The 12,924-nt window shown below is 43.6% G+C and overlaps 1 protein-coding gene across 1 annotated transcript in view; it reads left to right on the top strand.

The window, feature by feature from the left end:
- LOC144506497 (kelch-like protein 13) overlaps positions 1–12,924 on the top strand; it is a 66,349-nt gene that overhangs the window by 23,512 nt on the left and 29,913 nt on the right. The window lies entirely within an intron of this gene.

The raw sequence follows: 12,924 nt of genomic DNA, 5'->3' as shown, positions 1-12,924 counted from the left end.
ATGGCGGAGCAGGCTCGAAAGGCCAAATGGGCTCTTCTTGCTCCAATCTTCTATGTTTCTATATTACCTGATTTTCCATTATCTACTGTCAACCCTGGACTAAGTAGGAATGAAGTCCACACATTTTACGCTGGGGTCAAAGAGAAAGAATATCAGGCAGAGAATAAAATAGTCTGCCATGGCTTTGTTGTGGGATCACCTCCCACCTTAAATATTGAATTGAATGCAAAGAAACTTTTATCATAAGCAGATTGTTCTCTGTACTTTATAGTTTTCTTGAGATGAAAAGTTTCTTAAACAGGTTCTGTCTCCTGGTCTTAAATCACTTCCTGACAACCTATCGCTACAGTTCATCACTCTCAATTTCATTGAATCCCTACAGTGCAGAAACAGGCCATTCAGCCCACCATGTCTGCACTGACTCTCCGAAGGTGCATCCCACCCCAGACCCTAACCCGTAACGCCACATATTTACCCTGCTGATCTCCCCCCTAACCTACACATCTTGGGACACTAAGGGTCAATTTTGCATGGCCGATCCACCTAACCTACATATCTTGGGATACTAAGCCTGGGATTTTATGACCTTGCTTGGGCAAGGCTCGTAAAAACCCACCCGAGGCCAATGCCAACGGAGAATTCTGTTCTGCGAGCCTAGTCCACCCCAATTCTGGGATGGGTGTGGGGGTAAAATTCCAGCCTCAGGGACAATTAGCATGGCCAATGCACCTAACCTACCCTCCTTTGGATTGTGGGAGGAAACCAGAGCACCCGGAGGAAACCCACGGAGACACAGGGAGAAGGTGCAAACTCCACACAGTCACCAAGATCAGAATCGAACCCGGGTCTCTGGCGCTGTGAGAGAGCAGTGCCCATCACTGTGCCACCATGCTGCCACGGCTATTTCCGACATATGTCCTAAATTCATGAATAGGATCCTTTATCACAGCCATTTTGTTAGCTGCCACTTCACAATATTTGAAGCGAATAGAAATTAAAATTGGGAGAGGTATAGAACGGGTGACTGAATCGTAATCACTTGTTTCACATTCGCAGCCAGAGTCAAAATGCCTCTGAATGTGATGAAGTAACAACGCCCCGATGTGTATCAACTTTCCGCTTGGCAAGTGCTATCCCACATGTGCCCACTCTGCAATCAAGTTGAAGTGCTACATATAGCATAATATTTCTTTATATAGGCTTGTGTATTTCGTTACAGTTTCCACATTTCAAAGGAACAAAATCTCATTAATTAATCTTTAGCAAATGTAGAATTCGATGGCCCTGATTAATTCTGGAAAATTCATTTAATTTGATTTTATTGTCCAGACATTCTTATCAAAAGTTTGTTAAGTTAATTAGAAGCTTGAGGTGTCTTACAGCAATGTTTGGACAGAGGGTAACCTTTACAGAAACTCGTTTATCATTGTCTTGGTGTAGCTGACATGACTAAACAATTAACCTAATCAGATGGGTGACAAATAAATGCTTATTATTACATTGCTGTTTGGATTTTACTTTTCTGCATATTTTAGGCTTATTTTTGGCAGCTTTGTTACGGTCAGATTTGAAATGGCACTCCAACACCCAGCACATGCTGTATGGTTCGGTGAGGTCAGTCCGAGATCAAGCTGCAGATAACTTGAATTCTCAGAAAAGGTGACAACTAATTTGAAACCCGCTGAACTTGTTTCAGTAAAATATGCAGCAAAGAGGGTCAGATTTTAAAATAAGCAAGAGACTTGTTACCAGAAAAAGCGAGTTGGGTTTACAGTGTAGCAGTCTATGGGATTACTGTAAATTAATTGAACTGGGTTTGGTAGCTCAAGATCTGTTGTTATATGTGGAGTAATTCCATTATATTTAAGATAGTTCCATTATGTTTAAAGTTGCAATAAAATAAAGAAAGTAAGCTGTAAGATAAAGAAAGTAATGTCGATAATAAGGAATGTCATATTGCCTCAGTTTTCGCAGACACAGTTGATATTAGGATAGTCATAGTGTAGAGCTGTGAGTAGAGCCCAGAGAATAGAGCTAACATTTCAAGTTTGTGGGATGGCATGGTGGCAGAGTAGTTAGCACTGTTGCCTCACAGCGCCAGGGACCAGGTTCAATTCCAGCCTTGGTCACTGTCTGTGTGGAGTTTGTATATCCTCCCTGTGCCTGCGTGGATTTCCTTCGGATGCTCCGGTTCCTCCCTGCCACCCCCCCTCCCCCCCCCCCCCCCCCCACCCCCCCCCCCCCACCCCCCCCACACACACACACACACACACACACACACAGTCCAAAGATGTGTGGGTTAGGTTGATTAGCCATGCTAAAATTGACCTTAGTGTCAGGGGGATTAGTAGGGTAATGTGTGGGGTTACGGAAACAGGGCCTGGGTGGGATTGTGGTCGGTACAGACTCAATGGGCCGAATGGCCTCCTTCTATACTGTAGGGATTCTATGATTCTCAGAGCTGATGAAGAGTCATCCCGACTTGAAACGTTGGCTCTGTTCTCTCTCCACAGATGCTGTCAGACCTGCTGAGATTTTCCAGCATTTTCTGTTATGTTTCAGATTTCCAGAGTCCGCAGTATTTTTCTTTAATGTTTAATGGAGGCAGTTCTTCAAATAGTAGTAGTAATAATGAGTGAAGGTTGCAAAATCAAAGGGTAGTTTGCCTACAAGGATACTTGGGGAAACTCGGAAGAAATACCGAGAATTGTTTTTTTATTTTCTGAAATCCTGCATAGTTTAGAGGGTAAGATGGAGAAGGGGCCTTCACGTGATGAAATATTGGACAGAATTATGTTGGGGCAAGAGTTGGGAATAGGACGGCACAACAGTCAGCTCGCCAGATTGTGAGATCAAATGCAAGCCCTGCTCCAGACTGCACAGGTGTTGACTTCAAGGACTTAAACTTCTGGCCTTACACCAGGAAATGCAAAATGTGCTGGCTGACAGCTTAAACGTGAGTCAGGACTTCATCCAGAAGCTGGTTAAAATGGCATCGCTGTCATTTAGATTGGAAATGGGGTGGGATCCTGACCTGAATTATTAATAAGGCTTCCACCAGAGTCTCAAAGTATCAAAAGCAGCATTATTGAAATCACAGCAAGACCTGGACAACTTCCAGGTTTGAGTCGATAAATGTCGATAACTGATGCACCATCAATCAAGCAAAGACTAGTTTGTATGCAAGAACAAATAGGCTTTTATTAGCAAAAGACTTGGAGCACACCCATGCCGATGAACTGGTCCAGACTGAGGCAGGGGGGTGGGGAGCAGTCGCCTTTATACCTGGACCAGGGAGGGGGAGGAGCCACTGGCAGGGCCGGCAGGGACGTGTCCAGGCATGTCACACACACACACACACACACACAGGCAATAAGCTAACAGTGGTTTACCACAATAACTTTGACATACAAAAGCGCCAGTGATAACCATCTCCAATAAGAGAGAGCCTAACAGCCTCCTTTAACATTCAAAGGCCTCACCATCACTGAATTCCACCACAATCAACACCCTCAGCCTTCAATGCAATCAGGTCAAACAACCACAGCTCGCCCCCTCGGCCTGTCAGTGCCCGTCGGCACTCAGTCTCTTACGCCTCTGAGCGACACTGGGGAGATGGCCAGCCTTCAATACACCTCCACACAGTTCCATGCCAACTCGGTGCTCACTCTTGCTGACCTCAGTGGCTCATTAAGCCTTTTTCTGCACTGGACCACATCATGGTGGCTCACCTCGGCTACCACCTCTGACAGGCCTTCTTAGTCAGGTGCTGTGCCTTCCTCCTGCCATCACGCATCATCAAAATATCCTTCCTGGCGCTGACCTCCTCCACTTGTACTTCGAGGCATTCATCCAAAAAATGGGGATAGACAGCCCACTGGACTTGTTCTTCCACTGGCTGTACCCACTGGATGCTGAGGCCATGACTGCTGAGAAGGATAAGGTCAGTCATTCTCTTTCAGACAGCTCCCTGAGGCTCCTCACCAAGAGAGCTGTCCCCACCAGGCTACCATTGGACCTGGCACCAGACCAGCTCTTGCTCTGCTTTCACTCGCACGTCCCACCCTCCCAGGGGTTGCATTTCATACTGAATGGTCTTGAATTGGCCAGGCAATGTGAAATCGCACTGCTAATGTGACATAGCACAGTGGTTAGCATTGCTGCTTCGCAGCGCCAGGGACCCGGGTTTGATTCCTGGCTCGGATCACTGTCTGTGTGGAGTTTGCACTTTTTCCTTGTGTCTGCGTGAGTTTCCTCCGGGTGCTCCGGTTTCCTCCCACATTCTGAAAGATGTGCCGGTTAGGTGCATTGACCTGAACAGGCGCAGGACTGTGGCAACTAGGGGAATTTCACAGTAACTTCATTGCAGTGTTAATGCAAGCCTTACTTGTGACTAATAAATAAACTTTTTCTTTTTCTTTTCTTTACGTTGCCTGGGAATGGATTCCACATCCCAAAGCATCCGACAGGCATGAAATTCAGGCCATGAAAGCATGTGACAATTATGTAACAACAGAAATAGACAAACAAATAGGGGAGTGGTGGACGGGATATTAAGGAAAGAATATTGAATTAAAATTATATTACAATTACAAACCAAAACACTATTCCTACATTGCAGGTACAAAAGTGCATTGCTTATTAACTACGAGTCATCGACAATGATAATGATCTGTCAAAATCACAGTGACGTTATTAGCATTCACTATTTATGTCAGTGCAAAGACCACTGCATCCTCGGGCAAGAGCAGATGCACACTAAAACATGGAAATCTAAAAGTTGTTGCCAGAGTTGCACCTGATTTCTCTGTAAAAACAGCATTGTGCTGTTAGATTCTCTGTTCAAATGCATCGAGCAGAAAAAAGTTGCTGTACAAACTAAATTTGCTACAGGAAGTTAAGTCAATTCTAAGTATCATTTTAACAGCATTGGTGTTCATGACTGCCAGACAATCTCTCTGGCATTGAAAATTAACCATCACAAATGTGGAATCTCACTCCTTCAGGTTATAATTGTTGTTGGAGTTTTAAAAAGACACATTTTTGTTTAGCTTTCTCTTTATGTTTTTTTCTTTCTCTCTTAATCCAATCTTTCCTTCCCTCTCTTCCTTTCTCCTTCTATCCCTGATCTGACATTGAATTCATCCACTTCGCTTCCTCTAAAACTTGGGAGTGGTTTTATATTCCCTTATTCTGACCTTGTGTTTTTCAACTCACAGTGGCTCCAGTCAAATTGGTTAAAGAGAAAAACAGTTACTTGTCAGATCCTCAGATCTCTTATGACGGAGGTATGGATGCCCAAGAGGTCTTGACCCAGTGGCTAGTTCAGCGTATAGAAGGTTTTTGGACATACAGCTGTCATCCATCCAATTAATGCGCCGAGCCAGTGCCAACGGCCTTGGCTTAGCAATGAGTGTATGCTGATTGAATTAGCATGCTCCAGGTCCTCTGAGTTGGTGCCTCTGTCCTACCAAAAGATGCCAAGGATACATTTGAGAGATCAAAGGTGGAAAATTTTCAGCCTTTTCTCCTGACTGGCATATATTGTCCAGTTCTCACCATTGTAGAGGAGTGCAGGGAGGGCATAGGGTCAATAGACCCACAATTTGGTGTACAGAGTCAGGTTGCTGTTGGTCCACATTCTCTTACTCAGCGTGACAGGTTGCTGGTGATTGTGAAGTCTGGATATGTGAAGATATTCACAACATCCAGTGTCATATTGTCAATGCTGATGGATGCAGTATGGCAACATCTTGCACCATGATATTTGTCTTCCTGATGCTGAAAGTCAAACCAAACTCTATACAGGCATGGGAGAGTGTGTCCATTTGCACCCGATGGTATTCCTCGGTATGTAATGCTAGTGTGGCATTGTCAGCAAAGTAACTCTCTGATGAGGACTTGACACACCTTTGTCCTGGATCTCAGGGGGACAAGGTTGAACTGAAAACCAGCAGTTCAGTTATAGAATCCCTATAGTGCAGAAGGAGGCCATTTGGCCGATCGAGTCTGCACCGACAACAATCCCACCCAGCCCCCATCCTTGTAACCCCACGTAATCCCCTTGACATTAAGGGGCAATCCCACCCAGATTTGTTGCCCGTAACCCCACTTATTCACCCTGCTATTCCCCCTAACCTACACATCCTGGGACACCAAGGGGCAAATTATTATGGTCAATCCACCTAACCTGCACATCTTTGGAGAGTGGGAGGAAACTGGAGCACCCGAAGAAAACCCACGCAGACATGGGGAGAACGTGCAAACTCTACACAGGCAGTCACCCGAGGCTAGAATTGAATCCGGGTCCCTGTCACTGTGAGGTAGCAGTGCTAACCACTGTGCCACCGTGCCACCCGTGTGTAAGTAAATGCCCTCTGTAGGTGACCTGAAAGCTGAAGGCTAAATAGACTAAGACTGGTTGAACACAAGACAATAATTTGGTTCTGTTTCGAAGAGCAGACCTGGGTGATATATTATTTCTATCCATTTCTAATCAAAATCTTGAAGATGTATGCACTTTCAGTCTGCACCAGTTGACCTCCTGTTGTCAGCTTTTTGTAACTTGTTTGAGTGAACTTTTACCATTATAAATGCCTGTGGCATGTTTATTCTGGGAACCAGCAAACTTTGTCACCCATTGTATGAAATTCTGAAATTTCTGAAAAATCTCATAACTCTTGCCCTCCATCCTGGTTTCTCTGCAGGTTTTTTTTTGTTGGTATAAATGTTTTCCTCACATTTGGAGACTTTGAGACTTTGACCGAGCTGAAACCAAGATGTAGAATGACTTTACCACAGTGTGGTCAAACCTACCTTCTCAGACTTAAAAGTTCTGCCTCTGGGTAATCAGCATGGTGGCACAATTGTTAGCACTGCTACCTCACAGCACCAGGGTCCTGGGTTCGATTCCCAGCTTGGGTCACTGTCTGTGAGGAGTCTGCATGTCTGCATGTTCTCTCTCAATCTACATGCGTTTCCTCTGAGTGCTCTGGTTTCCTCCCACAGTCCGAAAGACATGCTGATTAGATGTGTTGGCCATGCTAAATTCTCCCTCAGTGCACCCGAGTGCTGGAGTGTGGCGACTAGGGGATTTTCACAGTAACTTCATTGCAGTGTAAACGTAAACCTACTTGTGACACTAATAAATAAATAAACTTAAGAGCACCTGCCTGAATTAGGCGATAGGCCTTTTTTAAATATTCACATGAGAATCCAATAAATGTTATTTTGCAACTGAGTGAAAAGAGTATCAAGCACACTCTGTGCAATTTCCGCTGACAATCTGGCCGAACCACAGCCTGGATGGTAAATGTTTATTATTTTTGAGTGACTGGGAAGAGTACGATTGCTCCATCAGTCTTTACTAAAACAACTCTGGTGGCCAGCAATGTAATTATGCACCAACACCCTCATGCTCAAAACACCCCTCGTTGTTGAAAACAAGCACAATGGCACGGTGGCACAGTGGTTAGCACAGCTGCCTCACAGCGCCAGGGACCTGGGTTCGATTCCCAGCTTGGGTCACTGGCTGTTTGTTCTCCCCGTGTCTGTGTGGGTTTCCTCCAGGTTCTCTGGTTTCCTCCCACAGTCTGAAAGGCTGTATAGCCAAATTTGCAGATGACACAAAAATAGGCGGGACATTAAGTTGTAATGAGGAAATAAGAACCTTACAAATGGATATAGATAGGTTAGGAGAGTGGGCCAAAATGTGGCAGATGGAGTTTAACGTGGATAAGCATGAGGTCATGCATTTTGGTCGCAAAAATGGCAACGCGACTTATTATCTAAATGGGGAGAGACTTCGGGGTGCTCCAGAGCAGAGGGATCTGGGGTCCTCATTCATGAGTCACAGAAAACTAACATGCAGGTGCAGCAGATAATAAAGAAAGTGAATGGAATGGTGGCTTTTATAACTAAAGGAATAGAATATAAAGATAAGGAAGTATTGCTGCAACTATACAAGGCATTGGTGAGGCTGCACCTGGAGTATTGTGCACAGTTTTGGTCCCCGTATTTGAGGACAGATGTTGACATTGGAGGCAGTTCAGAGAAAGTTCACTTAGATTGATTCCAGAGGTGATCGGTTTGTCGTATGAAGAGAGATTGAACAGTTTAGGCCTATACTCTCTGGAATTTAGAAGAATGAGGGGAGATCAAATTGAGGTATACAAGAGGGCGGCACGGTAGCACAGTGGATAGCACTGCTGCTTCACAGCTCCAGCGACCTGGGTTCGATTCCTGGCTTGGGTCACTGTCTGCGTGGAGTTTGCACATTCTCCTCGTATCTGCGTGGGTTTCCTCCGGGTGCTCCGGTTTCCTCCCACAGTCCAAAGATGTGTGGATTAGGTTGATTGGCCATGCTAAAAAAAAAAATTGCCCTTAGAGTCCTGAGATGCGTAGGTTAGAAGGATTAATGGGTAAATGTGTAGGGATGTAGGGTAGGGCCTGGGTGGGATTGTTGTCGGTGCAGACTCGATGGGCCGAATGGCCCCTCTTTCTGTACTGTAGGGTTTCTATGATTTCTATGATAAAACATATGGATAAAATAAATGTGGAGCGGATGGGGGCATTCTAGGATAAGAGGCCATAGTCTTAGGATCAGGGGCAGCAAATTTAAAACAGAGTTGAGGAGAAACTACTTCTCCCAAAGGGTTGTGAATCTGTGGAATTCGTTACCCCAAAGTGCGGTGGATGCTGGGACAGTGAGTAAATTTAAGGAGGAGTTAGACAGATTTTTAATTGGTAATGGGTTGAAAGGTTATGGAGGGAAGGTGGGAAAATGGGGATGAGGAGCATATCAGGCATGATCAAATGGCGGAGTGGACTCGATGGGCCAAATGGCCTAATTCTGCTCCTATATCTTATGAACTTATGAACTTATGTGCTGGTTAGGTGCATTGGCCATGCTAAATTCTCCTTCAGTGTACCCGACAAGGCGCCGGAATGTGGCGACTAGGGGATTTTCACAGCAACTTCATTGCAGTGTTAATGTAAGCCTACTTGTAACTAATAAATAATAAATAAACTTGATATCTGAAAATTGCTGTGCCCTGTTGCCAGTTACTCCAGCAACATGCTTTCTACACACATCACCAGCAAGAACCCCTTCCACATGAGTGCAGGCTTTAGGGAGATAGTCTGCCTTCCCGAGTGGCGAGATTAGCCCTGACAGCTCGCCACTCCAAATTAAATGAGGCCCAATCACAAAACTTGATGGGCTTTTTATAGAAATGGTACATCCTAATCCCTGGTCGAGTAACTAAACTGGGAGACCTGTAATGGCCTCCAGAGAGTTTGTGCTTTCTACGCGATGTATATTTATTTATTGGTCTGTGCCACCAAATGTGAAATGCAGCTTGTACAAATTCAGCAATTTTACACTTAATTTTACTTTGGCTTGGAGCGTGACTCAAAGTGATGTGTTGGTAAGCAGAAACGATCGTGTTTGATTTCTCTGTAACGCTGTGGCGTGCAGCAATGCATTTTCTAACATGTCAGTCCAAGATTATAAATCGGCCGTGACCGTTGAGAATCTCGAAGAAAACTGTGACACTGACCCTGAGAAAAAGGAAATGTGATCAAACTTGTTCTGACAGCTATACTTAGTGACCAAATAATAAATGGCAGAAGTACACTGGACTCATAGTGCATCACTGATGCCAGCAGGTGCTGCATTAGTGCAGCATCCAGAACTGCCAACAATTATTGTCACAATTGGTACAGAGGAGAGGGTTGTGGGGGTGAGCCAATGTTGATAAAACCTTTAAATCGTCCATAATCCTAATTGACGTTTATTCTGAGGAATTGCCATAGTTTTTACAGTTAAGATTTTATGGTGAAGATCTCCCTGTATATTACTTGTGGTAAACTGGACATTTATAGTGAAGCTTATATTTTCACTGCAACTGAAAACAAAAGAAATCTTGCCCTTGTGTGAGACATCAGTGATCCACACCGAGTAGGTTTGATATCAAATGTGCACATTCGAAGCTGCCCAGATTCATCTTTATTATATCAAAGCATACACGTATCTTTAATGAGCACTGCCCTTTTTCCAGGATTTTATTCAGTGGGAAAAGAGGACAGAGAAGCGCGTAAATGTAGTTGGTGTCATTATATCATTCTTTCTGCAAACAAATTAAAACGTTTACCATCTTTGACGAATGACTACGTTTCCCTGGAAATTTCCATTTCATAATATCTTGATCTGCACAGGAATCTGATGCTTGACAGCGAGATTTCCGCTTCCTCCTTTCTTTATTTTATTTAAAAAATTGCAACTACAGCCTTTAATTTTGGTAAAATGAGTGGCGACAATTGTTGAACTTTAATCGATAAACTGCTCTGGAAACAGAAGTGATAATACTTTAAACTCATAATCGGGTTGTTTCCTGATCTAACCATAAGTAAAAAGTAAGTAAATTCATTTATTAGTGTCACAAGTAGGCCTATATTAATACTGCAATGGAGTTATTGTGAAAATCCCCTAGTCGCCACACTCTGGTGCCTGTTCGGGTACACTGAGGGAGAATTTAGCATGGCCAATCCACCTAACCAGTGCATTTTTGGTTTGTGGGAGGAAACCAGAGCAGACACGGGAAGAACGTGCAAACTCTACACAGACAGTGCCTCAAGCTGGGAATTGAACCCAGGTCCCTGGCGCTGTGAGGCAGTAGTGTTAACCACTGTGCCGCACCACAGGTGACAATTGGATCCTGAGATGTGTAATTTTTGTCCTCAGTCTCATCCATGACGGTTACCTTAAATCCAAATGGTGGATATTTGATGTAAAGGAGCTATTTTACTCTGGCAGAACTTCCTTTAGCTGGCAACCATGAAATTTTGATCACGGTAAATCTGTAACTAATGCCACCTCAGTAGGTGGCTATGCAATTAGCGCACATCCTTAATTGTATTAGAGATATATTGAATGGTCAGGGTCTGTCTAATCCAATGAACCAAAGCAGAAATCTTACAGAATATCTTGGTCCACAATTGAATCTCTGCTGACTTCTTATTGTATCTATTCTTCCCCTCCCCCTCTCAGCTTCTCGACAGTGCCACAGGCTGTGAAGCTGTGTCCCAGTCAAGAGGATGAAATCATCTTGGACAAAGGCTTCTCCAAGGAAGACATGTCTGAGTAGCACTCAGCTCTGGGACTGAAACCCATGGGCTGTTTAAAACGGAAGACATCGCAACAGCTACTGTGCTGAGCTTCTCGATCCTTTCAATTCAAAACATAAATACAATATAAACTGAAATAAATACAAAAAAATGCTTGAAATGCACCGCAGGATATAGAGAACGAAAGGTTAATGTCGCGACTGTAGCCTTTCATGTTGTTTGCTTTTTTATGCCATCGTGTCAGGTTGTGAAGTCTGAAAGTGCTTCACACAATGAAACACTTTTGGATTGCTATGACAGGTGATATATAGAGGTACAGTTCTCATAAAGGGTCAGAACCACAATATAACCTTTAGTTGTCTTGCAGATTGTTATTTTTCCATTTTTATTTCAGACTTTCCACGTTTGAACTCAAAAACAAAATCTCTACTTATCAATGGCTCCAAAAAGAAACTTGTTTCAGATCAGTATTGTGAATGTAAACCAATTCTGGCTGCCCCTTCGGATAAATATCTGTTTGTGGGGAAGAGGAGGGAAAGGCATTGCCATATTAAGAAAGAACTTGAATTTAAATGGTGCTTTAAGATGTCAATAAGAAATATCCCAGATTATTTCACACACTTTGAAATGCATTCACTGTTGTTGTTGAGACAAACCTAACAGCCAGAACACATCAAACTCCAACCACCATTTAATGAAAGGCTTGTTTATTTTTTTCAGAAGTAAAATACTGAAGATGCTAGAAATTGGAAATAAAAACAGCAAATGCCGCAATATACTCAGCAGGTCAGGAAGCATCTGTGGAGAGAAACAGAGTTAATGCCTGGAATTTTCCGGCCATCCACACCCCGCCGCTGCTGTAAGCAAGGACAGAGAATTTGGCGCTCAGCCAAATCTCCGCTTACTGCAGTGGAACCAGAGAATCCCACTGGCCTGAACAGCCGGCGAATTCCAGCCAATAAATACTTCATGTCGACGACCCTCCATTGGAACATCTGATGAAGGATCATTAACCTGAATGACTCCGTTTCAGTTAACTCTGTTTCTCGCCACAGTTGGTGCATGACCTGTTTCACTTAGCTTTTGATGATTTTGGCTGAGGAAGAATAGCAACCAGGAGACATGGGGGTACAGTCGGCTCTTGTCCAAAAATTGGAACTCTTAGAACAGATCGACTGGTATCATTCAAAAATGGAGCTGCAATAATGCTGTACCAAATGAGCATTTGTTTTGATTTCTTTCATCAGTCCCAAAGTGAAACTTAAAAACCTATCCTTCTGACTCGAAAATGGGAGTGCTTCTAATTGAATCAAGTTGACACTCAAAGCATTTTCTGGATCGCTTCTGTCTTTGCAACTAATTAAATCCAATTTCTTTGCCCCTAATTATATTTTGTGTAATGCAGATTTGTTAGTCTAATCACGGCCTCATGCCATCCAAGTTGATGTTTCACAAATGCTGAAATCTCCGGGGAAAACAATGGGACCAGTGTCCAAGTTGTCAATTATCACCATGCTCATTATAAAATGTCGGACAGATGATCCAAGAACCTCCTGAGCTTGTCCTAACCAGCAATGACAGCAGAGGTCACAGGCTGCTGGAGGGTGCGCAAATTTTCAATTAGAATATAAATTTTTGGTGCAGTGCTGTATAAAGTAGCAGGCAGACATTCATAAGCTCAAGTACTCTTTTAGCCGCACAACAAGATTGAACGTCAAAGATTTTCCCTAAAGTTTCCAGAAACTCTAAACCTTTTCGTTTAACATGATTCTTTTCCTCCAATGTATATGACATTCT

The sequence above is a fragment of the Mustelus asterias genome, chromosome 17 (genome assembly GCF_964213995.1).
Source record: "Mustelus asterias chromosome 17, sMusAst1.hap1.1, whole genome shotgun sequence".
NCBI classification, from domain to species: Eukaryota; Metazoa; Chordata; class Chondrichthyes; order Carcharhiniformes; family Triakidae; genus Mustelus; species Mustelus asterias.
Note: the sequence above shows the minus strand (reverse complement) of the source record. Positions and strands in the feature narration are given on the sequence as shown.